The sequence below is a fragment of the Hyla sarda genome, chromosome 4 (genome assembly GCF_029499605.1).
Source record: "Hyla sarda isolate aHylSar1 chromosome 4, aHylSar1.hap1, whole genome shotgun sequence".
Classification (NCBI taxonomy): domain Eukaryota; kingdom Metazoa; phylum Chordata; class Amphibia; order Anura; family Hylidae; genus Hyla; species Hyla sarda.
Window position 1 is genome coordinate 107513055 of NC_079192.1, and position 27281 is coordinate 107540335.

At 45.0% G+C, this 27281-nt stretch overlaps 1 pseudogene; it reads left to right on the top strand.

Annotated features, from left to right (window-relative positions):
* The first annotated feature begins 2679 nt into the window (after positions 1-2679).
* On the top strand, positions 2680-2826 carry LOC130267981 (U2 spliceosomal RNA; annotated as a pseudogene).
* Positions 2827-27281: the final 24455 nt, after the last annotated feature.

Below are 27281 nucleotides of genomic sequence, written 5' to 3' on the forward strand. Positions count from 1 at the left end.
CAAAGCAGTAATCAAAGCAAAAGGTGGCTAGAACCTAGAATATGACATATTTTCATACTTTTTTGTTATGTATATAATTCCACATGTGTTAATTCATAGTCATGAAAATAAAGAAAACTCTGAATGAGAAGGTGTGTCCAAACTTTTGGTCTGTACTGTATATATATATATATATATATATATATATATATATATATATATATATATTAGACTTGTGTACGAACAACATTTTTGTTTCGTTTTGTTTCAGTTTTTTTTCGGATAACATTTTTTTCTGTTCTGTTAAACCTTCAGGATACAGTAATTTGTTTTATTCTGTTTTCGGACGCATTTGTATATTTTTTATATTTTTTTGTTCTATTCTGAAACTGTTCGGCTCTCGGATGCATTCGTTATTTCGGATCTATTCGTTATATATATAATTTGCTTCACTTTCATTTTCGGACGATTTCATTATTTGTTTTAATGCTTATTTCCAATGCTTATTTCTAACGCAGGCCTTGCTGATCCTCTCTTGTAAAAAATAGCAGGTGTTACCTTAGCTTGTTTTGCAGTTGTCTCTGTGCCAGAAGCCAAGTTTTCCTCAGGTAAACTGTCCATTTCTGCAAATCCAGTGACTCCACACTCCAGTAACACCAGGCAAATTCTCACAGGACTACCTCACAACTAATTAAACAGCCTCACTGTCTGTGATACCGTAGGGATCGACTGGAATAAGCTAATTGGCTAAAAGGTAGCATGTAACAATGAACTCCGATCATGTGACTTCCCAAGGACCAATTGAAAAAATTGAAGTCATTATTTACTTTCATTTTACGGTTAATGAATGCATTCATGCAGTCGTTATTTTACAAATGTAGTGTATTCGTTAATCTGATGTTCGTATTATCGTGGTTATTCAGAAATGTTCCAAATATGTTTTTGTGCGTTCGGATCAATCCGAATGCACAAAAACTGTAAAATTCATATAAATTAGCATTCGTGCCGAAACGAATTGCACATGTCTAATATATATATATATATATATATATATATATATATATATATATATATATATATTGTGATAAGGTGGCAAGGAAAGGGTGTATTTCCTTTTCCTCACCCTGAAGAATATCTCATCTGCTTCTTAAGTAATGAGGCAGCAGGGAAGGGAGGTGTATTTAAGATGGAGACTCAGTCTAATCTGTGCTCTCCCTGGGAAACATGATGTTGCTGTAGGGGGAGACACTCGGACCCTGTTGAGGAAGCAGGCAGCTGGAATCTGTGAGTGGTCCAAGAAGTGGTGTGAACTGTGAGTAACAGGTTGCAGGAGTCACATGTTTAACTGGCTGAAGGTAGCTCACCAGTTAGTAGTCAGGGCATGCTGATATGTGTAGTCAGTGACCAGACGGTCTAGGATTTTATTTTGTTCCTGCGTTATGTTTGTTTTTTCCCCTGCAACCTGTCTAAATAAAGCTGGCAAGGTGCCATGCTTGCATAAATAACCGTTGTCTGCAGGTTTATTGAGTGGAAACGTGACCCGTGGCAGTGTCCAGAATGATCCCGGAGCTATCTCCAAGGAGGAATCCTTACAATATATATAAATTCCAATGGCGCAGCACTCCAAAAAAAAAAAGGTGCGTTTAGTCACACATGTCTCAATACAGCAACATTTCTGCTCCATAGGAGCAGAAACGTTGCTGTATTGAGACATGTGAATGAATGCACCTTTTTTTTTGGAGTGCTGTGCCATTGGATTTTTTGATCTGGATTAGAGATGAGCGTACTTACAGTAAATTCGATTTGTCACGAACTTCTCGGCTCGGCAGTAGATGACTTTTCCTGCGTAAATTAGTTCAGCCTTCAGGTGCTCCGGTGGGCTGGAAAAGGTGGATACATTCCTAGGAAAGAGTCTCTTAGGACTGTATCCACCTTTTCCAGCCCACCGGAGCACCGGAAAGCTGAACTAATTTAGACAGGAAAAGTCATCAACTGCCGAGCCGAGAAGTTCGTGATGAATCGAATTTACTGTAAGTTCGCTCATCTCTAATCTGGATGTTACACTATTCTATCTATTCTATCAAGCAGTGCTGCGATTTATATATATATAGAAAGGATATATATAGGAGAAAGGAAAATCCGGTTCCCAAGACTGGATAAAAGTTCGTAGCTTTAATGTAACATATTAAAATTCAACATAAGAAGAAAAAGTGTGGCTAAAATCACAAACGACTTGTTAACTTGTTAACGACCATGAATAAGACTTGTTAACACGTCGAAACGCATTGGTGCGTTTCGTTTGTGATTTTAGCCACACTTTTTTTCTTATGTTGGATTTTAATATGTTAGATTAAAGCTACAAACTTTTATCCAGTCTTGGGAGCCAGATTTTCCTTTCTCCTGTGCTCATCTGTTGTACCTGGGAACACGGCCCTTGTGTAATCCGCGGCTTCCGCTGGAGGGTGTGCTGAGTTTATCGTGATCTGGATCTGCATCCTGCTAATGGTGAGCTGAACCTTTGCTTTCTTATCTGGACGAAGCTCCGTTACACCAGGAGGGGTGGCCTCGCCCTGAGATAAATACTCACCCCCTTTAGCTGCTCTCAGGCCTCTTACCCCAGCCAAGCCAGATCACCCTGCTCTGTACTGACGAGTGGCAAAAACCACGAAACAGCTGTCTGAAGATGGGTAGCAACTTCCCTTCGCTTCTCGGCCTTTTGGCTAAGATCAAGTGTAGTACCTGGCAGGGGAGATACCATGATCGCTACGGTCTGAAGAACTCCAAGCATTGTGGTAGAGATTTTGCGTAGTACGATTGCAGTACTTTTCGTTCTTATTAGAACCGCATTTCTCTAGAGCATACCACCTGAAGATCGTCTCCTGCCTGCCTCGGAACATCTGAAGAAGGAGAAGATCTTGAAGACTGCAGCTCTGGAAGAAGCCGACGAAGAACCTGGAAGAAGGGAATCGGCGGTGAATTCCGGAACAGCGGCGAAGAGGAAGGCGGCGCAGAATCTTTTCGAAGAAACTCGCTGCCTCTGGAGAAGGATTTGCATAGCTCCTCCCACCGGGACCGGATCTGCATAGCTCCTCCCACCCGGGAAAGAAAACTTTGCGAAGCCTCTCTCCACAAGCAAGCAAGGAAGTGGAAAAGAGCCTGTTGGAAGAAGCCATGGCCTCAACCAGCAAGTCCACCCAGGAGGCTGCAGGGCAAGGCCTGGAGGTCCAGCCCCAACCACAGCAAGCTTCAACCTCCACCACAGCAAGGCAGAAGGGCGGCAGAATTCCTAACCTGGAAGCTCCAACCCTGGAGCCCTGGATGAGGCAGACTGTTGCCTTGAAGCTCAAGCCCGTGGACGGAAGGGTGCCGGACATGTCCCACGATGTGTTCTGCAAGAAGATGCTGGCGGATCAAGGCTTCCCCACGGCTGACACCCTGGGAATAGCAACCTTCTTTTCGGGAATCTTCTACATCACCTTTGCCACCATTGGGACCTGTAGAAGATACTGGGAGGTGGTGAAAGCGGCGAGTCCCGAATCCCCTTTCTCTCGCTTTGTGGGCAACTGCCTTATTCAAAGAAAGGAGAGGCGGGTGACGGTCTCAATGCGGAACCCACACACCCCAGGCACGGACATATCGACCTTCCTGAAGCGCTTCTGCACCGTGGTGAGGGAGCCCACCCGCATCCTGAACTCACTCGGATACTGGACCTGCAAGTGGTCTGTGGTCGTCAGACTCAACAAGAACCCTGCTTCTCCAGACGGACTACAGCACCTGCCAACGACATTTTCCTTGGGCAACTCCACAGGACTTATCTTCTACCCGGACATGCCGCAGACCTGCAGGAGATGTGGCAAGATGGGCCACGAGGGCAAGGACTGTACGGAGGATGCCTGCAGGTATTGCCGTGTGACAGGTCACACGACCAAGGACTGCCCCAAGAGCAAGACCTGCAACCTCTGCGGACTGGCAGCCCACAGCTACAAGGACTGCCCCCAGAGGGAGAGAACATGGGCATCTGTGGCAGCGAGAGCACCGAAGCCAGCCCCAGCTCCGGAGCCAACACCACGGATGGCCAAGCCGACCAAGGAGGGTAAGAAGGCGAAAGCCACCACCCCTGCCCCGTCCCGCCCCTCCCCTGCCCCTCCCGCCCCATCCCCTGCCCCTCCCGCCCCATCTCCTGCCCCATCCCGTCCCACCCCTGCCCCATCCCGTCCCCCCCCCTGCCCCATCCCGTCCCACCCCTGCCCCTCCTGCCCCATCCCGTCCCACCCCTGCCCCTCCTGCCCCATCCCGCCCCACCCCTGCCCCCCGTACCCCACCCCGGCCCACCCCTGCCCCGTCCTCCCCTGCCCGGCCCACCCCTGCCCCGTCCTCCCCTGCCCGGGCACTCTCTCCTGCCCCCCGCCCCACCCAGCCTCCTTTCTCTCCTGGCCCAGCAGCACCTAACCCCCCTCCAGCTGCTGGTGCCCGCCCTTCAGAGGACTTTCCTGTGATTCCTCCCCCAGGTACCATACAGAGGAAGAGGAAAGGAAGGGACAACGCATCAGAAGAGTCCCACAAAAGAAAGATAATCGAGACCTGCGAGACCCCTCAAGCTTCAGATGAGGAGGAGGAGATGGAGCAGGTCTGCGAGAGCCTTGAAGCTTCAGAAGGAGAGGAGGTGATGGAGCAGGCCCAAGTGGAGCAGGTCCAAGCAGAGCCAGTCCAAGCTCAATCTATGGAGGAGCTGCTGCAGGACCCAGAGGTCAAGAAAATCCTGGACACTTCGTCCAACACGGTCTACGACGAGTTCTTGGAAGGGCGCTACGAGAAGCCACACGAGCCGACAGGCGCCAGAGAAGAGGACCCGTCCGACCAGACTGGTAACTAGTATCAGAACTAACCTCTCTTTTTATTCCCATGGCTGATCTCAACATCTTCTGCATTAATGTGAGGAGTATTAGAGCTTGGTTTAGATTTCAGACTGTTCTTACGTTCTTAGATTCCCAGAGGTGTGATGTTTACATGTTGCAGGAATGTGCTTTGTCTGCTTCTAGGTCTTACAACCATCTGGCCAGGCAGTGGCCTCACGGCCCTTCCTACTGGTCTGGTGGGGGCGACAATAGGTCTGCGGGGGTGGCCATCCTGATCAGGGGAGGTAACTTTGCACTTGATTCCGTCCGGGAGCTCGTCTGTGGCAGACTTCTTGTCGCAGACGGTTCCTGGGCGGGTGAGCCCGTGCGGCTCATCAACGTGTATGCCTCCCCTGAGAGGGATGTCCGACTGGAGGTTCTCCAGGCCCTGCGGGCTGAACTCGCCACCACTAGGGCAGTAGTGTTGGGTGGTGACTTCAACTGCCCAATTGAGGTAGACGGGCGCAGTTCTGGCACATCCGCCAACCTGGATGTGACGTCTAAACTGCTGATTGAGATGGTGACGGAGGCATCCTTGCAGGACGTTGTTGGGTCCATCGGGAACGGCTCCGTAAACTATACGTGGAGCCGCCCCGATGGCTCGCTCCGTTCTCGGATAGACTTCATCTTCACTTCGAGAGCAGTCAGAAAGGTGTCGTACTCTATGGTCCCCTGCTTCTTCTCTGATCACAGGGCCATTCGATTCCGGGGGACTCTGGGCCATGGATTCCCACCTGGCCCAGGCTCCTGGAAGTTGAATTGTGCCCTGTTGGAGCAGAGGGAGGTCATGGAGGAACTTAGGGATGCGTACCTTGTATGGCGAAATGACAAATGTCTGTTCAAGTGCATCAGCGATTGGTGGGAATATGTTAAAGTCGAATTCCGTTGTTTCTTTCAGGCAAAAGGCAGACAACAGGCGTGTGCGAAGAAGTGGGACTTGAGGAAACTGCAGCGCGAGCTGCGGTCCCTGCAGGACCTGCTCCAGTGTGGCTGGGACGTCAGGGAGGAACTGGAGGAGACCAAAAAGAGCTTGAAAAGGCACTTTGAGGAGGAATCCAAGCGAATCGTCTTTCGTTCCAAGGTGGAGAACCTGGAGAAGGGTGAGAAATGTAACTCTTTCTTTTTCAGGAAGCTCCATGCCGGCCACACGCCCCTGACTGAGCTACGAGATGAGACCGGACACATGAGGAGCGGCAAGGAGGAAGTGATTGGGGTCGTCCACGACTTCTACAGCAACCTCTACGCCCCCAAGTCATCCGACCCCGAAGCCGCCGAGAGGTTCCTGTCAGGTGTCACTAACGTTGTTGATCCCGCAGGTGCGGCGGCTATGGACGATCCCTTGACGGTGGGGGAGCTGCTCTCTGCCGCTAAATCCTTTAAGCCCGGCAGGACCCCGGGCAGTGACGGTCTCCCGGCCGAGCTCTACGTAGCGCTGGGTGACCTGATCTGTCCGGACCTGTTGGAGGTGTACGAGGAGATGGTGGTGGGGGGCAGAATGCCTACGTCGTTGAGGGAAGGGATGATCACGATCTTGTATAAGCGGAAGGGGGAGAGATGTGACCTGAAAAACTGGCGTCCCATCTCTCTCCTGAACGTGGACTACAAGATCCTCGCCAAGGTGCTGGCCAACAGGCTGAAACCTGTCATGGGGCAGATCGTCCATCCGGACCAGACCTGCAGCATTCCTGGCCGCAGGATTGCTGACAGCCTTGCCCTTGTGAGAGACACGGTCCATTACATCCAGGACCGCGGGGGCCGTGCCGCCCTGGTCAGCTTAGATCAGGAGAAGGCGTTCGACCGTGTCTCCCATGCATTCATGGACAGGGTTTTGCGCAGGCTGGGTCTGGGGAAGATGTTTTGCTCTTTTGTTAACGTTATGTATTTTGACATTTACAGCACGGTGTTGGTGAACGGCTGGAAGACTGACCCCTTTTCTATTCTTTCAGGGGTTAGACAAGGCTGCCCTCTTTCACCTCTCCTTTTTGTTTGTGTTATAGAGCTCTTCGCTGAGACTATCCGGCAGAATGGAGAGATCAGAGGGATCACCGCACCAGGACCAGATCGCCACGAGGTCAAGTGCTCGCTCTACATGGACGACGTGACCGTCTTCTGCGCTGACCAGCGTTCGGTGACTGCACTCGTCCAGACCTGCGAGGACTTCGGCAGAGCTTCGGGGGCAAAAGTCAACTGCGGGAAGTCGGAGGCCATGCTCTTCGGGGAATGGCACCTGGCTTCTTCCGCCCCCTTCCCCTTTACTGTTAAGCTGGACTTCATTCAAATTCTTGGAGTCTGGTTCGGGAAGGAAGGAGCGGCCCTTAAGTCTTGGCAAGACCGACTAGGAAGGATAAACTTGAAGATCGGACTGTGGAGCTCCAGAAAGCTCACGATGGAAGGCAAGGCACTTGTCCTGCGGAGTGAAGTTTTGCCTGTGCTCCAATATACCGCACAGGCCTGGCCTCCCCATACCACCGTTTGCAAGGCCATCACCCGGACAGTGTTTGGCTTCATCTGGGGCAAAATGGACAGAGTCAAGAGGACCGTGCTGTACAAGGAACCCCGCAAGGGTGGGAAGGGAATACCCGACATCCCCGCTCTGCTGAGGGCCTCCTTTGCATGTGTCACGGTGCAGCGGACTCTTGTTGAAAAGACTGGCTCAGCGGGCAGGTCCATGTCTCGCTTGCTTCTCATGCCCCTCTGGAGACAGCTGGGCTGGGACAAGTGGGACAGCTCCATCCCTTACAACTGGAACACTCCCTGGTTCTATGGGGATGTTGTTCGGTTTGTGAGGGAGCATTAGCTGGAAGGACTGAAACCCGACCTATGGAAGCCGAAGACAATCCACAAGCTCATCTGAGCTAAGGACTCGACCGAGCTGGTTCCGGGACTCCCCGCAACCACTGCAGAGACAGTTTGGAACAATGTGGCCTCAAAGCGGCTTACCAATGGACACAAGGACTTGTCGTGGATGGCCGTCATGGGAGGTCTCTCTCTCAGGTCATTCATGCATGCCCGCAACCTGTGCAAGACCCGGTACTGCCCCCGTTGCCCCTACGTGGAGGAAACATCTTTCCACGTGTTTTGGCAGTGCCCCTTTGCACAGGGTCTGTTGGACGCCCTAGAACATGAACTCAGAGACTCAGTGCCCAGGAGCTGCCTATCGTACCATTCGGTGCTTTACGGCCTGTTCCCTGGGACCCACGACGTGGAGGCCATCCAGGAGGCCTGGCGTCTTATGAACTGTTTTAAGGACGCAGTGTGGCTTGCCAGGAACCGCCTCGCGATCAACAGGGAAAACATGTCCGTCCGGGACTGCCGCAGGTTCATCAAGAACCTGCTTAGAGACTATTCCATCTTGGACAGCTCGGCCGTTGATAAGGAAGAAGAGGAGTGAAGACCCCTCTCCTCCTCCCATGTCTCCCTGAAGATACAGCCCAACAGTTTGGCCCTGTGATCTGCCCCCTCGCTACCCCCACATAGTCGCACACACCCCTACCCCGATCACAGATTGTATTATTTGGTTTTTGTTTGATCTCTTGTGCCTTTCTATTGCAGGATTGAGCTGAATGTTAGAGTAGCATGGTGTGCGATATATAGCTTAGGGAACCTTTGCTGTGTATTGTACTATCATGCTTTGTGTGACTGTAATTTATTGTACGACTTGTAATGACTGAACGGAAAATAAAGCTCTTTCAATCAAAAATGGGTAGAAACTTCCCTTTTGGGGAGTAGTCTGGCTTGGCATAAAATCCCGATCAGCTTTTTATATTCCTTAACAGGAGCTAAGCTGACACCAGGGAACATTACCTGAAATGGTGATGTAATGAGCTGCTTTGCATTTTCCTATATATATATATATATATATATATATATATACATATATATATATATATATATATATATATATATATATATATATGGTATGAGTATTTATCTCAGGGAGAGATTACCACTCCCGGTATGACGGAGCTTCATAAGGCCATTTTGCACTCCGTGGGCATTCTGGGTAGGGGAATATGCAAAGCAGCTCATTACATCACCTTATTCAGGTAGTGTTCCCTGGTATCAGCTTAGCTCCTGTTAAGGAATATGAAAAGCTAATTGGGATCCTGATCCTGAGAGGAAGCCACCATAACAGGCAGTGAAGATCCATCATCAAACTGCTGCCCTGCCTCATCTCCTGCACCAAGGCTGATAATCTGCTAAGTATCACCCTCTTTCCTCCCTGCAACCTATACCTTTTCCCCCCAACCTCTCTCTCTTAATAACCTCCACTCTCTCTTGACTTCCACAGTCACATCCTATCCTTCCCATACCAAGCCTTTCCACTCCTCTATACCAAGACTCTGCATTAACGCTTTCCCTCCCTGTTCATTGACCCTCTCATTACTATCACTAACTCCTATAGCCTTAGGGACAGAAAGCTGTTCTGCATTGAGCGCTTGGGTGCTTGTGTATTGGTGTGTAATTAGGTGGGTGGGTAAGATATTGCATTGGGTTAAATTGTAATGTAACCAGTATAATGTTAATGTATTGAAGTTACCATTGTTGTATACATTGAGATACATTGATATTATACGGATATGTATATATGTTAGCTAAAATTATACAGTGCATTAGTGAATAAACCTTTGTATTATTAACCCTGTGTTGGGAATTACTTAAACTGTACAATTTACATAGGGAAACTAGAGAAGGTAGTTAACACTTGGAAAAGGAAGGAATGCAGGAGGAATAGTATACAATATTTATATATCCTTTATTAGTATTATATACACACCTTATATCCCCTTTATCATTGGCGATATCCTTTATCATTGGCATCCTATAACATTAGGATACCCTTGTATATATCCTTTATGATTAAAGTCATATATATATATATATATATATATATATATATATACATATATATATATACCGTATTTATCGGCGTATAACACGCACTTTTTAGGCTAAAATTTTTAGCCTAAAGTCTATGTGCGTGTTATATGCCGATACACCCCCAGGAAAGGCAGGGGGAGAGAGGCCGTCGCTGCCCGCTTCTCTCCCCCTGCCTTTCCTGGGGTCTAGAGCCCTGCTGCCGGCCCTTCTCTCCCTCTGGCTATCGGCGCCGCTGCCCGTTCTGTCCCCCTGACTATCGGTACCGGCGCCGATAGCCAGGGGGAGAGAAGGGGCAGCGGCACCCATTGCCGGCGCCGCTGCCCCGTTGCCTCCCCCCATCCCCGGTGGCATAATTACCTGGGACGGGTCCGCGCTGCTCCAGGCCTCCGGCGTGCGTCCCCTTCGTCGTTGCTATGCGCTGCACGGCGCGGCGCATGATGTCAGTGCGCCGCACCGTGCATAGCAACGACGCAGGGGACGCACGCCGGAGGCCTGGAGCAGCGCGGACCCGTCCCAGGTAATTATGCCACCGGGGATGGGGGGAGGCAACGGGGCAGCGGCGCCGGCAATGGGTGCCGCTGCCCCTTCTCTCCCACTGGCTATCGGAGCCGGCAATGGGGCGCCAGCACCGATAGTCAGGGGGACAGAACGGGCAGCGGCGCCGATAGCCAGGGGGAGAGAAGGGCCGGCAGCAGCGCTCTAGACCCCAGGAAAGGCAGGGGGAGAGAAGGGGGCCTCTCTCCCCTGCCTTTCCTGGGGGTGTATCGGGGTATACACGCGCACACACGCACCCTCATTTTACCATGGATATTTGGGTAAAAAACTTTTTTTACCCAAATATCCTTGGTAAAATGAGGGTGCGTGTTATAGGCCGGTGCGTGGTATACCCCGATAAATACGGTATATATATATATATATATATATATATATATATATATATATATATGACTGTAATAACCGGTAACCCTATACAAAAACATTCAGCTGACAGATACTTTATCAAGGTTTTATATTTATTCATTGCAAAATATTTTTTAAAAAATCCAGTAGTCCCAGGGTCTAGGAAAGTAAGCTCCTAGTTCAGAGGGTTCAGCTCACAAGTACACCAATGTGTCTAGAAGAAAAGCTTCACTTTCATGTTTTATGTCTGCTAGAAACTCTTCATTAGTCATCTGATACTCTCTCAGCATTAATATTTGTCAAAATAATGACATTGTTACATGATGAGAACTCCATGTATCTCAATGTTCTATGTAGAAGGAGGAAATAAACACAAGTGAAACTTATAAGAATACATATTAGGTCACTGAGGGATATACAACTCACAGACACAAGTGAAAGGTTAGATGTTTATCTCCCACGTGCGGCTTCATCATTTATAAACTGAAGATCTCTTACTAGCACTTGGGAATATGTATTGTTTATTTGAAACTCATTATGCCTTCCCTCTGCAGACATGAAGTGTGCTATTTCTGTTTATACGTGCATATTTATACAAGGTGATGAATGGGAGTTAGATCTGTTCCACTCCTGTCCGGGATATAGGGCCAGTGATGATTTGCAGAGAGTAATGCATAGAAGTTTTCAACTGCTTGTAAATACTCTCTATAGGTCATTGTGGGAGTGTGGAATCACAAGACCTCTTTCTCAGACAAAATGACTCGAAAATCAACAGCTTTACAGAATATGCGCATCATAAACTATTCCTGTTATCTTTGCCATTTCATACTGCAATTTTTTTTCCAAGTTATTGACAAAAATAAATACCCTGGAAAAATGACAATGATCTATTTTAAAGTAATATTTAAAAGAGCTTAGTATCTTGATCTTATGGCTGTTGTCGTAGTTCAACTTTTTTATTGTGTCAAAACCTAGTAAAGTAGGGTTCATATATGTGCGGCGTCCGGCACAGTTTTTCTCTGGTGTGCAACGGAGGGAAACTGATGCTAGAACTGATTCCATTCATTTGAATGGGACAGTTCACAATCATCCAGTGTCTCAATTTTGATGCCAGATGGTTGGACATGCCGGAGAGCACCGGACATCCTGGAGAACTTGCTGTGTTCTCCTGTCCACCGTCCAGAAACTATGGATGCTGGATGCCATACAACTGATGACAATCTGTCATCAGTTGGGGTATCAGTTGCGACCAGATCTAGGCTGAGTTCCCCTATGCCGGACATATGTGAACTCAGCCTAACAAGGTTTAATGGGTTACTCTGCTCCCCAGCATCCGGAACATTGAGTTCCTGAACGCTGTGTGTGGGCTTCCGTGTTCACGCCTGCCTCCTCATGATGTCACGCCCCATCATGTGATGTCACATCCCGCCCCCTCAATGCAGGTCTATGGGAGGGGGCGTGGCGGCCACCGCGCCCCCTTCCCATAGACTTTCTTTGAGGGGGCATTCTGTGATGTCACGAGGGGGCGGGCATGAACACGGAAGCCCCCACACAGCATTCAGGAACTCAATGTGAACATTGAGTTCCTGAACACTGGGGAGTGGAGTAACCCTTTAAGGGCTAATGGTATTAGGTTTTACAGCACCTTTTTTTTTACCTGCGTGACTAATCAGGCCCAATTAAACCAGTGAAGAGTGCATGCAGAAGGAAGGCAGCAGCGGAGTAAATCTACCAGGAGTGAGTAGTGAGTGGGTTTTAGGCTGGGCGTACACAATAATACATTTTTGTTGTATATTGTATTTTATAGCCACATTTTTATGGCTGCATTTTTAGGGCAAATCAGCTCATAAACCAAAGTATGCACGATGTTTACGCAGTATAAACTTAGCCTAAGCTTGCATTATACATTCAAAGTATAAAAACATTCTAACAAATCTTAAACTGCAGGTGATTTAGGAATTTGCCCTATATAAAGGATATGGACAATTGTGTCTTTTTTTTCCCATACAAGCAAAATAGGTGCCACAGTTTAACATAAAATAATCAAGGTTAATGCATGGATAAAGTAACAGAACCAAGATTAATGCACAGATATGATATTAGAGCCAAGCCTACAGTATAGAGTATATAGTAGTAACAGAGAAAAGCTTTTTATATATATATCCCATATATAAAAGAAATGCAGTAAGAAAAAAGAACTAGGACCTATACTTTCACACCAGTCCCAGTGGTGGTGTTGGTTCCCCCAGGTCAAACCCTATGAAGTGTCTGGCTAGTTAGTATGTGGAGTGTTCTGGCCAGCTAGTATGTGGTGGTGTCAAGTTACCAAGAAACTGGAATACTGAAAAAGGTAAACAGTCTTTATTTCCAGTAGGCAATTCTACTGCAATATGGGAGCTCAGACTTTGGTAAAATTAATATGGCTGAAGTGGAAGGTCAGTCTTCCTAAGATGAGATAAAATATCAAGGTTTCAACTCCTTAATTTTATTCTGGCACATGTTCCAATTCCCAAAAGAGGCTTACTTACTTTGGTGCTTTAATGCCCACTATAAGGTACAGGTTTCTTTAGAAGTATAACTGGGGTAGCCATGTGACATCTAGACCCAGCCTGAAGCACTAAAGAGTGTTAAGGTAGCTATAGGATGCATATTTCACTTCTTCCTACAGTCTGTTTCTCACTAAAATGTTCTCAGAGGCTACATATGGATAGTGTGCCTCTTAATGAATGGTTGTTGACTGCTAGACATGCCTCTTAGACACATTCAAAAGGATTTTGCCCAGTTGACAGACTTTTTTAGGGGGCACATGATTGGAGAGGAGAAGCAGGATAGTCATTTCAATGAATTGCCTGCAATCTAGGTTGTTCTGCAGGGAATAACATGGGAAGTGTGTGTTCTAAGGGGCGGGCCTGTTGCATGTACCTTGGAATGTCAATTTGCATATGGCTTCCCTGCTTTGCTAGTGAATGGGGAACAGAGGAGCAAGCCGACCAAGGTCTCAGGGACTTCAGCTTTTCCCAATGCCCAGGAAAGCCAGAACTCAGATTTTCCCACTGCAGAGTGGAGATGAGCTGACTCAGGCCAGTCACAGGTTTTAAAAATTTCTGTGATGCCCTAAGTTTGGAAGAAACAGTAGCTTGCTGGAGTTCAAGTGTTACTCAGCGTGTGAGATGCCCCGAGTGACCATGACTGCACCAGCCGAGATCTGTCGTTAAAGGGGTACTCCGGTGCTTACACATCTTATCCCCTATCCAAAGGATAGGGGATAAGATGCCTGATCACGGGAGTCCCGCAGCTGAGGACGCCCATGATCATGCACATGACACCCCCTTTATAATCAGTCCCTGGAGCGTGTTCGCTCCGGGTCTGATCACGCCCTCTCCTGTTGGCTTGCATTGAGGGCCACCCTGAGGTCGACCGTAATCAGACCCGGAGCGAACACTCTCCGGGGACTGATTACAAACGGGGTGCCGCGTGCATGATCATTGGATAGGGGATAAGATGTGTAAGCACCGGAGTACCCCTTTAAGGGGGTTACCTGGTAGTCCAGAAGTCTGCAACTGAGCAGCTGTCGGCATCGGATCATATGGGTCCCCTCTAGGCTGGTGAGTCCCTTGCTGAATAGTGTGGAGCGCGAATATTCGAAATGCTAATTTTTTCCACGAATATCGGCACTTTGTGATTTTGCAAATATTTAGAAAATAATGATATATATATATATATATATATATATATATATATATATATATATTCGTAATGACGAATATTCATGTTTTTTATGCGAATGTATGCAAATATTTATGCGAATATTGGCACTTCCATACTGGACACTGATCCCTCCCTTTTTTTAGGTGAAATATATAATTGCGCATTCGCTCTATGCGAATTTCATTACAAATTTTCGCATGGAAAAAAAGAGAATGAACATAGCCAATATGTGAATTTTGCGAACAAAGGACGAATATTCGTCCATATATTCGCGAAATATCGCTAATTCGAATATGTCTCCTGACGCTCATTACTACTGCTGAAGGGCTTTACATGATGCCAACTTGAAGACTAGAACTGGGAGCACTGTTTTTAGCCTCTGAAGTCTGCCAGTTGGGTGTCTTAGTGCTCCTGCGGTGAAGCCTGTTTTGAAAATCCATGTTACACATTTTATGTGAATTGGGGCATATATATCTCTGTTCTTAATGCATAAAGGAGTAGGTGAGACACTGGCAGGATTGCTGTGGGATTTTCTTGTTCATAGTTAATTGACTGTTGGCCCAGTAGAGCTAAAACTTCTCCCCTGTCTTGGATTACCAAACTCTCTGCATTGTGTGAACAGTTGCCCTATCTGTGGTACATGAACTCTGGTGGAGAAATTAATCCCAGACAACTGGTGAGGGTCTCCTGTGTATAGATAAACTGCTAAGCATGAATGGTGGTAAGCTCTTCTCGCTATTTCTTAAATACTAAACTCTATGGAAGGTGTGAATGGTGACATGAATTTAAGTTTCTAAGTGCAGAGATTGGTTCTAGACCATTAAGGAATTTTTCATTCCTAAACTCACTTAGTGGGATTTAGAACCTCCCAATCACCTTACAAATTCTCTGCACGATAGGATCTGCATCACAAACTATGTCACATAAATATCTCTTAACCTGCATAGCTTTTACCAAGTTGAGAACTTGACTATAGATATTTGTGAAGTGCCCGGTAAGCATAGCTAACAGACTTCTAAATGTGTTCAAGAAAGTCTAAAACTTCCCCACTGTAATATCAAATTCTTTGTATGGTGTAAATGGGGGGGCCTGTGTTTCCCTTCTGTCTCACAAAACCAACCTTTTTCTAAATGTAGCACCAAAACCAAGAAAATCAACTAGTCCATCTAAGGATAAATCTTCAGTTAAGCTGGATACATTTTTTGAGAACTGCTACAGAAAAGAGTCAACAAAGAGGAGGAGTGATGCCCACCCTGAACTTCCTACAAGGGAAAGGTTCTGATTTGGCCCCTACTGAATCACTTCTATGGTTAGCAGATGTTAATGAAGCCCTGAACAAATGTAACTTGTTAGGAGGTTTAACCGATCAAATTCGGTCTATTCGATCTGAAATATCCCTGGTCAGAAATGATCTGAGTAAAATGCGCACCAGGTGTAGGGAAGCAGGGAAAACAATCAGCTTAGTGGAAGGTTAAGTGGCTACCCTCAAAAAAGAAATAATGTCATTTAAGAATCAATGGCTAAAAAACTAAATTACTGATCTGCAGGACATGTCCAAAAGGAGAAACTTGAGAATTGAAGGTTTACCTGAGGGGTCAGAAAAAATGGCATAATAGGTGAAGAAAATCTGTCTCCATTCTTTAATGTAGTGTGAATAAAGTTACATGTTAAATAATTAAGCTACAAGGACTAAAAATCTATTCTAAAAAATATTAGAATATCTTATTTAACAATTCTAAGGTCTCAATGTTTCTAGATTATGTGTCTGAGATCCAGAAGAAAGGGGTCTCCTATTACAGTGGGGCAAAAAAGTATTTAGTCAGCCACCAATTGTGCAAGTTCTCCCACTCAAAAAGAGTAGAGGGGCCTGCAATTTTCATCAGAGGTGTAACTTAACTATGAGAGACATAATGAGAAAAAATTCCATAGAAATCACATTGTCTGATTTAAAAATATATATATTTGCAAATTATGGTGGAAAATAAGTATTTAGTCACCTACAAACAAGCATGATTTTCTGGCTCCCACAGTCCTGTAACTTCTTTAAGTGTCTCCTCTTTCCTCCACTTGTTACCTGTATTATTGGCACCTGTTTGAACTTGTTTTCAGTATAAAAGACACCTGTCCACAACCTCAAACAGTCACACTCCAAACTCCACTATGACCAAGACCAAAGAGCTGTCAAAGGACACCAGAAACAAAACTGTAGAGCTGTACCAGGCTGGGAAGACTGAATCTGCAATAGGCAAGCAGCTTGGAGTGAAGAAATCAACTGTGGGAGCAATTATTTTAAAATAGAAGGCATACAAGACCGCTGATAATCTCCCTCTATCTGGGGCTCCTTGCAATATCTCACCCCGTGGTGTCAAAATGATCATAAGAACGGTGAGCAAAAATCCCAGAACCACACGGGAGACCTAGTGAATGACCTGCAGAGAGCTGGGACCAAAGTAACAAAGGCTACCATCAGTAACACACTACGTAGCCAGGGACTCAAATCATGCAATGCCAGACGTGTCCCCCGCCTGGCTTAAGCCAGTACATGCCCAGGCCCGTCTTAAGTTTGCATGAGATCATTTGGATTATCCAGAAGAGTATTGAGAGAATGTTATATGGTCAGATGAAACCAAAGTAGTACTTTTTGGTAAAAACTCAACTCGTCGTGTTTGGAGGAGAAAGAATGCTGAGTTGCATCCAAAGAACACAATACCTACTGTGAAGCATGGGGTGGAAACATCATGCTTTGAGTCTGTTTTTCAGCAAAGGGACAAGGTCGACTGATCCGTGTACAGGAAAGAATGAATGGGGACATATATCATGAGATTTTGAGTGAAAACCTCCTTCCATGAACAAGGGCATTGAAGATGAAACGTGGCTGGGTCTTTCAGTATGACAATGATCCCAAACACACCATCCGGGCAATGAAGGAGTGGCTTTGTAAGAAGCATTTCAAGGTCCTGGAGTGGTCTAGCCAGTTTCCAGATCTAAGCCCCAAAGAAAACCATTGAAGGGAGTTTAAAGTCCGTGTTGCCCAGAGACAGCCACAAAACATCACTGCTCTAGAGGAGATATGGATGGAGGAAAGGGCCAAAATACCAGCAACAGTGTGTGAAAACCTTGTGAAGACTTACAGAAAATGTTTGACCTCTGTCATTGCCAACAAAGGTAAATTACAAAGTATTGAGATGAACTTTTACTTATTACTTATTTTCCACCATAATTTGCAAATAAATTCTTAAATGTGATTTTATGGATTTTTTTCTCATTCTGTCTCTCATAGTAGAGGTATACCTATGATGAAAACTACAGTCCTCTCTCATCTTTTTAAGTGGGAGAACTTGCACAATTGGTGGTTGGCTAAGTACTTTTTTACCCCACTGATTGAAGTCAAAAGAGACTAAATATTTTAAAGTATATATGGCATGTATAGTGTGTCTCTTAGAGACCTACTTTACAAAAGATGTGTTCCGGGTGGTGCACAAAAATTGGTGGGGTCATCAATTTCACTCCTATTACTCAGCATGTTCCAGAGGAGTTGCTATACTTGTTCACAAAAATGTTAAGTTGGAATATAGACTGGCATTAGTGGATAGAGATGGTAGATACTGTACATATTTTTACATGTAGGTGGTGTTGAATATGTTACGGCCTTTTTGTAGATACAACCCCCCCCCCCCCCCCCCCCCCGAAAAAAGGTGAGGTGACAGAAGTTTTTATCCAGGCTCAATTATCAGGTAATCAAATATATTGGGAGTCTTGTAAGGAAGAACTGAATAGATTTATGAATGAGAAACCTAAAAATAAAATGTTCTTTGCAGGAAACAAGGAAACATAAGTATCAGGAAATGGGTACCACTAATAAATCCCTGATGGTGATTGTTAAAAATCTAAAGGGAAGAATGATATTGTGGCACTTAAATTAGGGCAGGAACATGTTTGTTATGAGCACATTTACTGTTCAGATTCCTCCCGAGAGAAGAGTTGACATGATGACATTTTTCTCCCCTTCTGCAGCAGGTGAGAGGGGCAGGGGCATAGCTATAGGGGTGCAGAGGTAGCATCAGAGCCCTGGTGCCTAAGGGGGCCCCAAAGTATATTTGCCCCATAAGAGTATTATAATTGACACATGGGGCCCTGTTGCAGATTTTGCATTAGTGCCCAGAAGCTAAAAGTTACCGGGGAGTTATCTGGGGAGGGGAATAGGGAAAGAAAAAAAAAAGTAGTTCATTTTTCTTATGATGTTTCATTAAGATGATGTTACATATTTATATATATGCTGATGTCATAAATGGGCAGCCATCTTATGAGACAGTCACTACTCTAGTGATACAAGGGACACTAACTAGCTGGGGACACATGTCTTGCCTCTCATGGCAGGAGTTCCAACTTATCTCATCTTGTATCCAGGAGATGGTACAGTTTTCCCTAATAAACTTATGCTTTCCAGGGCTGGTCCAAGAGTGAAAAAAAAGTACAATGTTGTGGCGCAATATTTTTTTTTAGAATTCTATGGTTCAGTACAATTCCAATGATACCAAATTTGGATTTTTTTTCTTTTTTAAGAATAACCTTTTTATTTTTTCACCTACAGAGCTATGTTACGAATAATTTTTTTGCACCATGAACTGAAGCTTTTAACAATACTGTTTTTGTGTATCTATGACTTTTTGATCCATTTTTATTACATTTTCAGGGACGTGATGTGTCCAAAAATCTGCAATTTTGGCATTTCAATTTTTTAGCTTTTACACCGTTCAACATGCACAATGAAGAATGCCATAATGTAATAGTTCATACAGTCTTGCACTTGACGATACCAAATATGTTTATTATTATTTCTTTTACAGTGTTTTATTTAAAAAATGGAAAAAGGGGGTAAATTGAACTTTTATATGGGGGAATTTTTTTATATTTTTAAAAACATTTTTTTATTTTTTTTTAAACACATTTATTTCCCCCCACCCCCCAGGGGCCTATCATATGCCATCAATAGATGGTTTACATAGATCCATGTAATGCTATTGCATTACATTGATCTATGTTATTGGCACTCAATTGCTAAGGGCTGCCTTAGGCAGCCTTAAGCAATCGATGATCCACAGAGCATCGAGAAAGACAGGTCCCTGTTCTTCCTAAGCAACCCATCTGCAGCCCAAGATTACATCACAGAGCTGTAAATAGGTCCCCTAGACACCAGGGATGACTGCTATTTAATGTTTAAATGTTGGGATTGCTGTTGATCACAGCATATAAATATTTAAATGACAGACATTGGAGCCAGCTCCAATGTCCATCATTACCGGAAGAGGTCAGCTGCTGATAGCAGCGAGGATCTGACGGTTATGACATGGACCTGACCCACGGCCCGCATCATATTCCCTTCATCCAACCCATGACGTACTGATACGTCATGGGTCGAGAAGGGCTTAAAAATCTTCTCGGGGAGGGAATTTGTCACCCCTGTGAATGTGCTGCCTGGGTCATATGGACCCAACAGGACCCATTATAGGGCCAGCCCTGATCCTTTTACTCTAGAATTGTCATCACTTACATATTTCATTATTACATTCACACATAGAGCCTTTCATACAATTCTAACAACTCCTTCTGGGTGCTTTATCTTTTTATTTTGTGATGAGTGTATTTCACTAGTGTTGAGCGGCATAGGGCGTATTCGAGTTCGTGATATTTCGCGAATATATGGACAAATATTCGTCATGTATTTGCAAAATTTGAACATTCGCAATATTTGTGGCCTCTTTTACTATGTGCCATAAAATTTGCATGCTCATTCACCATAAAATTTGCATGTGCAATATCACGTGATAAAAGAGCTAAAAGAAGGGAGGGATCAAAAGTGCCGAAAATTTGCATATGCGAATATTCACATATGCTAATTTTCGTGCGCCTGCCAGTCTGACAACGTAACTAGTATTGGAGCCTTGTTTACACCACAAGCTGGAAGCAGGGAGGGATGATCACTGTGATGTGTTCTGTGAAAAAAAGCGAATATTCGTAATTGCAAATATATAGCACTATATTTGCGATAAATATTTCCATTGCATTATTTGCGCGCAACACTATATTTCACATTGACTTTCAGCTATCATGTGGATGCATTTAATTATTATTATTATTAGTTTTTTTTTGTTTTTTTAACACATAAAAAACTAACCTTCATGTTTACAATTTAGAGGCAGGCGGCTTTACAGGAAGAAAGTTTAACTTTCACTAACTGTACAAATCATTGCACTTTTTTGATGATTAAGGAATTTCTAAACTTTATAAACAGCTTTTCCAATTACCATTTTTTTATAGCTACCATATTTTTTTTTACCTGGACTGTACCTTGAACATAGGGTGAACTATATTTTCCTTCAAATTCTCCCCCAGTCAACATCATAAAAGAACATCATGAGTTATTACCTTGAAACTTGGTTCACACATTTCCAGCTTCAAACATTCAACAGTGTGATGTTCCTCAGAGAACTCACACAACTCAATAACATGTCTGCCCTTTATGGACTAAAATGGAATCTAAACTTAGAAGTGAATGAGAAAGTAAATAACATCAGAAAGTGTAATTGACAGTCTGATGGCTTTAACAAACCAGCCTAAGCTTTTCCTCTTTTCCCAGACCAAAATGTTTTTTTTTCCTCCAGTTTTTAAAATTTACTTTAAATGGGCACTGTCAGATACAAAAACTTTTGATATGTTGTATAGCATGCAAAACCAAAAGGTTTTGCAGTTGCTTTCATTAGAAAATTTTCATTATATCATACTATAAAAGCCAGTCAAACAACTGCCCCCCCCACCTGCTGTGTCCATGCGTCATGGACACACTATCCTGATTGACAGCTGTGGGCGCAGGGCTCACAGCTGGAGGAAAAATCCTCCCACTGTCAGCTTGTGTCCCGTTACTGTCAGTGAGGACAAGCTGGGAGTTGTAGTTTTGCTAATGCTAAGGGAGATGTGAGCAGACAGCATACTGAGAGAGGGGACGGAGACCTGCACAGTGAGGCCACGCCCCCTCCCTTTGAGAGGAATTCAGACTAGTGAGCTAAATTAAAAGTGTAATAAAATAAATAAATAAAGGTGCTAGACATATAAAAATTAGATGTGCATGGTCAGGATTAGGTACTAAATGATATATAAAAAAAAAAATGTTTTTGTTGGATCTGACAGGTACGCTTTAAGAGGGGTTGTCCCTTGAGAAATGCTGTTTTCATATATAGTCTATGTTTAAGGGGTACTCTGGAAGAATAAAAAAAAAATCTAATCAACTGGTGTAAATTACTTCTATTTAAATACCTTAAAGGGGTATTCCAGGAAAAAACTTTTTTGTATATATCAACTGGCTCCAGAAAGTTAAACAGATTTGTAAATTACTTCTATTAAAAAATCTTAATCCTTTCAGTACTTATGAGCTTCTGAAGTTAAGATTGTTCTTTTCTGTCTAAATCCTCTGTGATGACAGCTGTCTCGGGAAACGCCACGTTTAGAAGCAAATCCCCATAGCAAACCTCTTCTAAACAGGGCGTTTCTCGAGATAGGTGTCATTAGAGAGGATTTAGACAGAAAAGAACAATCTTAACTTCAGAAGCTCATAAGTACTGAAAGGATTAAGATTTTTTAAAAGAAGTAATTTACAAATCTGTTTAACTTTCTGGAGCCAGTTGATATATATAAAAAAGTATTTTTTTCCTGGAATACCCCTTTAACCCTTCCAGTACTTATCAGCTGTTGTATACTCAATAGGAAGTTGTGTAGTTTTTTCCAGTTTGACCACAGTGCTCTATGCTGACACCTCTGTCCATGTCAGGAACTTTCCAGATCAGGAGCAAATCCCAATGGCAAACCTCTCCTACTCTGGACAGTTCCTGACATGGACAGAGGTGTCAGTGGAAAGCACTGTGGTCAGACTGGAAAGAACTACACAACTTCCAACTGATAAGAAGGGAATGGAAGGATTAAGATTTTGAAATAAAAGTAATTTACAAATCTGTACAATTTTCTGACACCAGTTAATGAAAAATAATTATTTTCCTCTGGAGTACCCCTTTCAAGGGAGGCCTCTGTAAAGAAGGGGTTGAATACTTTTGAAAGTATCCTATTGATATAGCTACACATACATACATATGTTGTATGCACCAAATGTAATGTATGTGGGAGGAGACATTTTCTACAAATTTCTAAAGAGAAACATTTACTTAAGGGGGTTCTCCGCTGCCCTGCTTCTGAAGCTCCGCTCCTCAGCGTCCGGAAGTTTATTGTTCCGAACGGCTGTCTACAGGCTTCCGTGTTCAAGGCTGCCCCTCGTGACGTCGCGCCCCCTTCCCATAGACTTTCATTGAGGGGGCGGGCGTGACGTCTAGAGGGGCGGCCCTGGACACGGAAGCCTGCAGACAGCCGTTCGGAAGAATAAACTTCCGTACGCTGGGGAGCGGAGCTCCAGAAGTAGGGCAGCGGAGAACCCCTTTAAATGAAGGTCTCCTGAGAAACTGCTCCAACATCAGCATAATAATAGTAGCTTACTGCAGAAAAGTGTTCAACCCAAACCAAAATATGAAAATAAGGAACATAAACAGACTTCTTCTAAAAACCTGCATTTTAAACATTATTTAACATTTATTGGCAGCTCATATACATAACTTGGCAAGCAGGTAGATTAAAGAGCACAATCAAGATCAATATAGAAACAGACATGTTTATTATACATTATGCATACAAACAGCAGATATCCCTAGTGTGCTTGTTGCTGGCTGGAGAAGATGTGGACAAACACTGCGCCGCTTCCTCCCAAACAGCTCTCCAAAGGACAAACTATGATTGGGTTCCTATAATATAATATGCTATTATCTACTTCGCAGCTATATCATAAACAACCATACTAAGTGCTTGGGAGGAGAAAGCCTGGATTGTAAGTAATTCTATAATATACCGCATATATCAGTAGGGCATATTTTAAACCTTAAAGGGGTATTCCAAAAGATAGGGATAAGATGTCTGATTGCGGGGGTCCTGCCACTGGGAACCCCTGGGATCTTGGCTGCAGCACCCCAGACATCCGTGCCGGATGACTGGTGATTCACAGCAGAGGCTGGTGATGTCACGGCCAAGCCCCACTCGTGACATCATGGCCATGCCCCCTTAATGAAAGTCCCATAGACTTGCATTGAGGGGGCGTGGCCGTGACTTCACGAGCAGGGTGTGACCGTGATGTCACGAGCCTCCAGCACTGCATCCGACACTCTAAACGAACGCCAGGTTCAGCAGGGAGATTGCGGTGGTCCCCAGCGGCAGGACCCTTGCGATCAGACACCTTATCCCCTATCCTTTGGATAGGGCATAAGATGTCTAGGGGCGGAGTACCCCTTTAAGGGTATGGTCACAAGTAACGGATCCGCAGCGTATTTTATGCTGCGGATCCGCCAGTGACCTGACCCATGGTGTACCTCCAGCTGTTGCAACCCCCCTTCCCACCTTGCCTCGCCCCCTGGCCCCAGGTACATGTGACCTTACCCTTGGGGTCTATTCACACATACAGTATCTTGTGCAGATTTCATGTTCAGGACTTGAAGCTACAAATTTGAATGTAAACTAAATGACTGAACACAGCATCAAATCTGTAGCTTCAAATCCTGTGCATCAAATATCCGCAGGATGCTGTACGTGCCTATAGACCCTTAGGGTGTATTCACACATACAGTATCCTGAGCATATTGACCCAGCTGATTTAAAGCTGTGTTCTGTCATTTTAGTTTACATTGAAATTTGCTGCATAAAATTTGCAGCTTCAAATCTGTGCATGTGAGTACACCATAAGGGTAGGGTCACATGTGCCGTATTTTGCTGCGTATTTGCTGCTGCATATTTTACTACCCACTGAAGTCAATGGATAGCAAAATCAGTGGTATATTTTGCTATCCATTGACTTCAATGGGTAGGAAAATATGCAGCAGCAAATACGCAGCAAAATATGCCACGTGTGACCCTACCCCTAAAGTTCTTTTTTGAATTTTGAAAATATGCATTTTAAACACCAGATGTAATATGCATTTTTAGGTCACTTTTTAAAGGGGTTCTCCTCTGGAAACCTTTTTTTTTTTTTTTTTTTTTAAGTAAAACAGATTTGTAAATTTCTTCTATTTAAAAAACGTAATGCTTCCAGTACTTATCAGCTGCCGCATACTACAAAGGAAGTTCTTTTCTTTTTGAATTTCTTTTCTGTCTGACCACAGTGCTCTCTGCTGACACATCTGTCCATTTTAGGTACTGTCCAGAATAGAAACAAATCCCCATAGCAAACTTATCCGGCTCCAGACAATTCCTAAAATGGACAGGTGTGTCAGCAGAGAGCACTGTGGTCTAACAGAAAGGAAATTCAAAAAGAAAATAACTTCCTGTGGAACATACAGCAGCTAATAAGTACTGGAAGGATTGAGATTTTTATATAGAAGTAATTTACAAATCTGTTTAACTTTCTGGCATCAGTTGATTTAAAAAAAAATAATAATAATGTTTTCCAGTGTTTTTTTGTGTTCTTCCATACTGTACATGTTACGCCGAGCGCTCCGGGTCCCCGCTCCTCCCCGGAGCGCTCGCAACATCCTCGCTACGGCAGCGCCCCGGTCAGATCCACTGACCGGGTGCGCTGCGATACCGCCTCCAGCCGGGATGCGATTCGCGATGCGGGTGGCGCCCGCTCGCGATGCGCACCCCGGCTCCCGTACCTGACTCGCTCTCCGTCGGTCCTGTCCCGGCGCGCGCGGCCCCGCTCCCTAGGGCGCGCGCGCGCCGGGTCTCTGCGATTTAAAGGGCCACTGCGCCACTGATTGGCGCAGTGGTTCTAATTAGTGTGTTCACCTGTGCACTCCCTATGTATACCTCACTTCCCCTGCACTCCCTCGCCGGATCTTGTTGCCATCGTGCCAGTGAAAGCGTTTCCTTGTGTGTTCCTAGCCTGTGTTCCAGACCTCCTGCCGTTGCCCCTGACTACGATCCTTGCTGCCTGCCCCGACCTTCTGCTACGTCCGACCTTGCTCTTGTCTACTCCCTTGTACCGCGCCTATCTTCAGCAGTCAGAGAGGTTGAGCCGTTGCTAGTGGATACGACCTGGTTACTACCGCCGCTGCAAGACCATCCCGCTTTGCGGCGGGCTCTGGTGAATACCAGTAGTAACTTAGAACCGGTCCACTAGCACGGTCCACGCCCATCCCTCTCTGGCACAGAGGATCCACCTCCTGCCAGCCGAATCGTGACAGTACATATATTTTGTTCTTGCTGTTTGGCCATATAATTATCAGCCTAAAATAAATAAAAACGTGAAATAAACCCTATCAAGACCATAGCCTTGAGATGTCTCTATATCCCCTGGAAAATTGGAATCTCACACAATTTAAACCTAGCTCTCCCCTACATATGTGCAGTTTGCCCCTTCTGTACATCACTATAATGCCTGAAAATAAAGATCTCTTTAATTTTTTTTTTCTTTTCTTATGAATGAGCTTATTGATGTTAGGTAATACATTATGTATTAATATGGAAACTGTATTACATTTTCTAATTTTTTATTGCAGGTTTAAGAGCAAATACTGGCAAGCAATACGTTTGTGCGGGTTTGCCAGTGTTTTCCAACCAGTGTTCCTCCAGCTGTTGCAAAACTACAACTCCCAGCATGTCCGGACAGCCAACGGCTGTCCAGACATGCTGGGAGTTGTAGTTTTGCAACAGCTGGAGGCACACTGATTAGGAAACACTGATCTATGCTATCATATTCACACATTATTCTATGGGTCCAGGAATTGTTGCTATGGCACCAGTTGTCCACAGTATCCAATCAGAACGCTTCTTTTATTTTTGAAAAGGCCTTTGAAAAATAAAAGAAGTGATCTGATTTATTACTATGGGCAAATAGTCAACTTTTCCTGAAGAATCTCCCCCATAGTGCTCGTCCAGGGGGTTCAAGAAATATGAACAAATGACTAATATAGATAAAGCAAGTCCTTACATATAAAGTCAGAAAGAGCTGCTGGAAGCCGTAAACCACTTTCTACGCAGCAGCTCAAGGAGGGTGTGCTTTGCGGTGTATGAATGGCTGATGTGCATGCAAAGTTTCCTTCCCATTGTTAGAATGTCTTGCAAATGGGGGGAACACTTCAGGGCACATGGCTCACCCTTCCTTGTCGCAGCGTGGCCAAGATGTTCTTCCTGTTGTCAGTCACCATGGTTCCCATTTCCAGTTTTCGTGGACTAAGCCATGCACCGATTTCTTTACGAATGACTTTTAGCAGTTCCTTCCTTGGGTGACTCTTTTCGCCAATGTGAAGAACAGCGTGACACCGCCGTGCCCTGCACACATGGTATTTTGAAGGGCCACTGAGACTTGTCTGGGCAGTGGAGGCTGAGGACACAGTGGAGGAAGAGGAAGCAGAGTCGCACACTGTCACAGGACCAACGGGCTGACAGCATGGAGGAGGAAGCGGCGCGACCTGTCCAAGTTGGGGTTGTGGCTGTGCAGGAGCCACATTCACCCAGTGAGCCGTAAACGACATGTATTGTCCCTGACCGTAGTTACAGCTCCAGACGTCGGTGCTGCCTTGCGCTTTGGTAGACACAGGCTCATGGACTGGACCACCTTCTCTTCCATAAAATTGTGCAGGGCTGGTACTGCCTTGTTCGCAAAGAAATGACGGCTTGGCACTCTCCACCTCGGCTTGGCACAAGCCATCAGTTCTCTGAAAGGTGCAGAGTCCACCACTTGAAAAGGGAGGGACTGCAGCACCAGCAACTTAGACAGGAGCACATTCAACTTCTGCACAATTGGATGAGTGGGCGCATACTGTTGTCTCTTGGACATGGCTTAGCGGATGGACTGTTGGCAGAATGGCTGACTAAAAGTAGGAGGAGCAGAAGCAT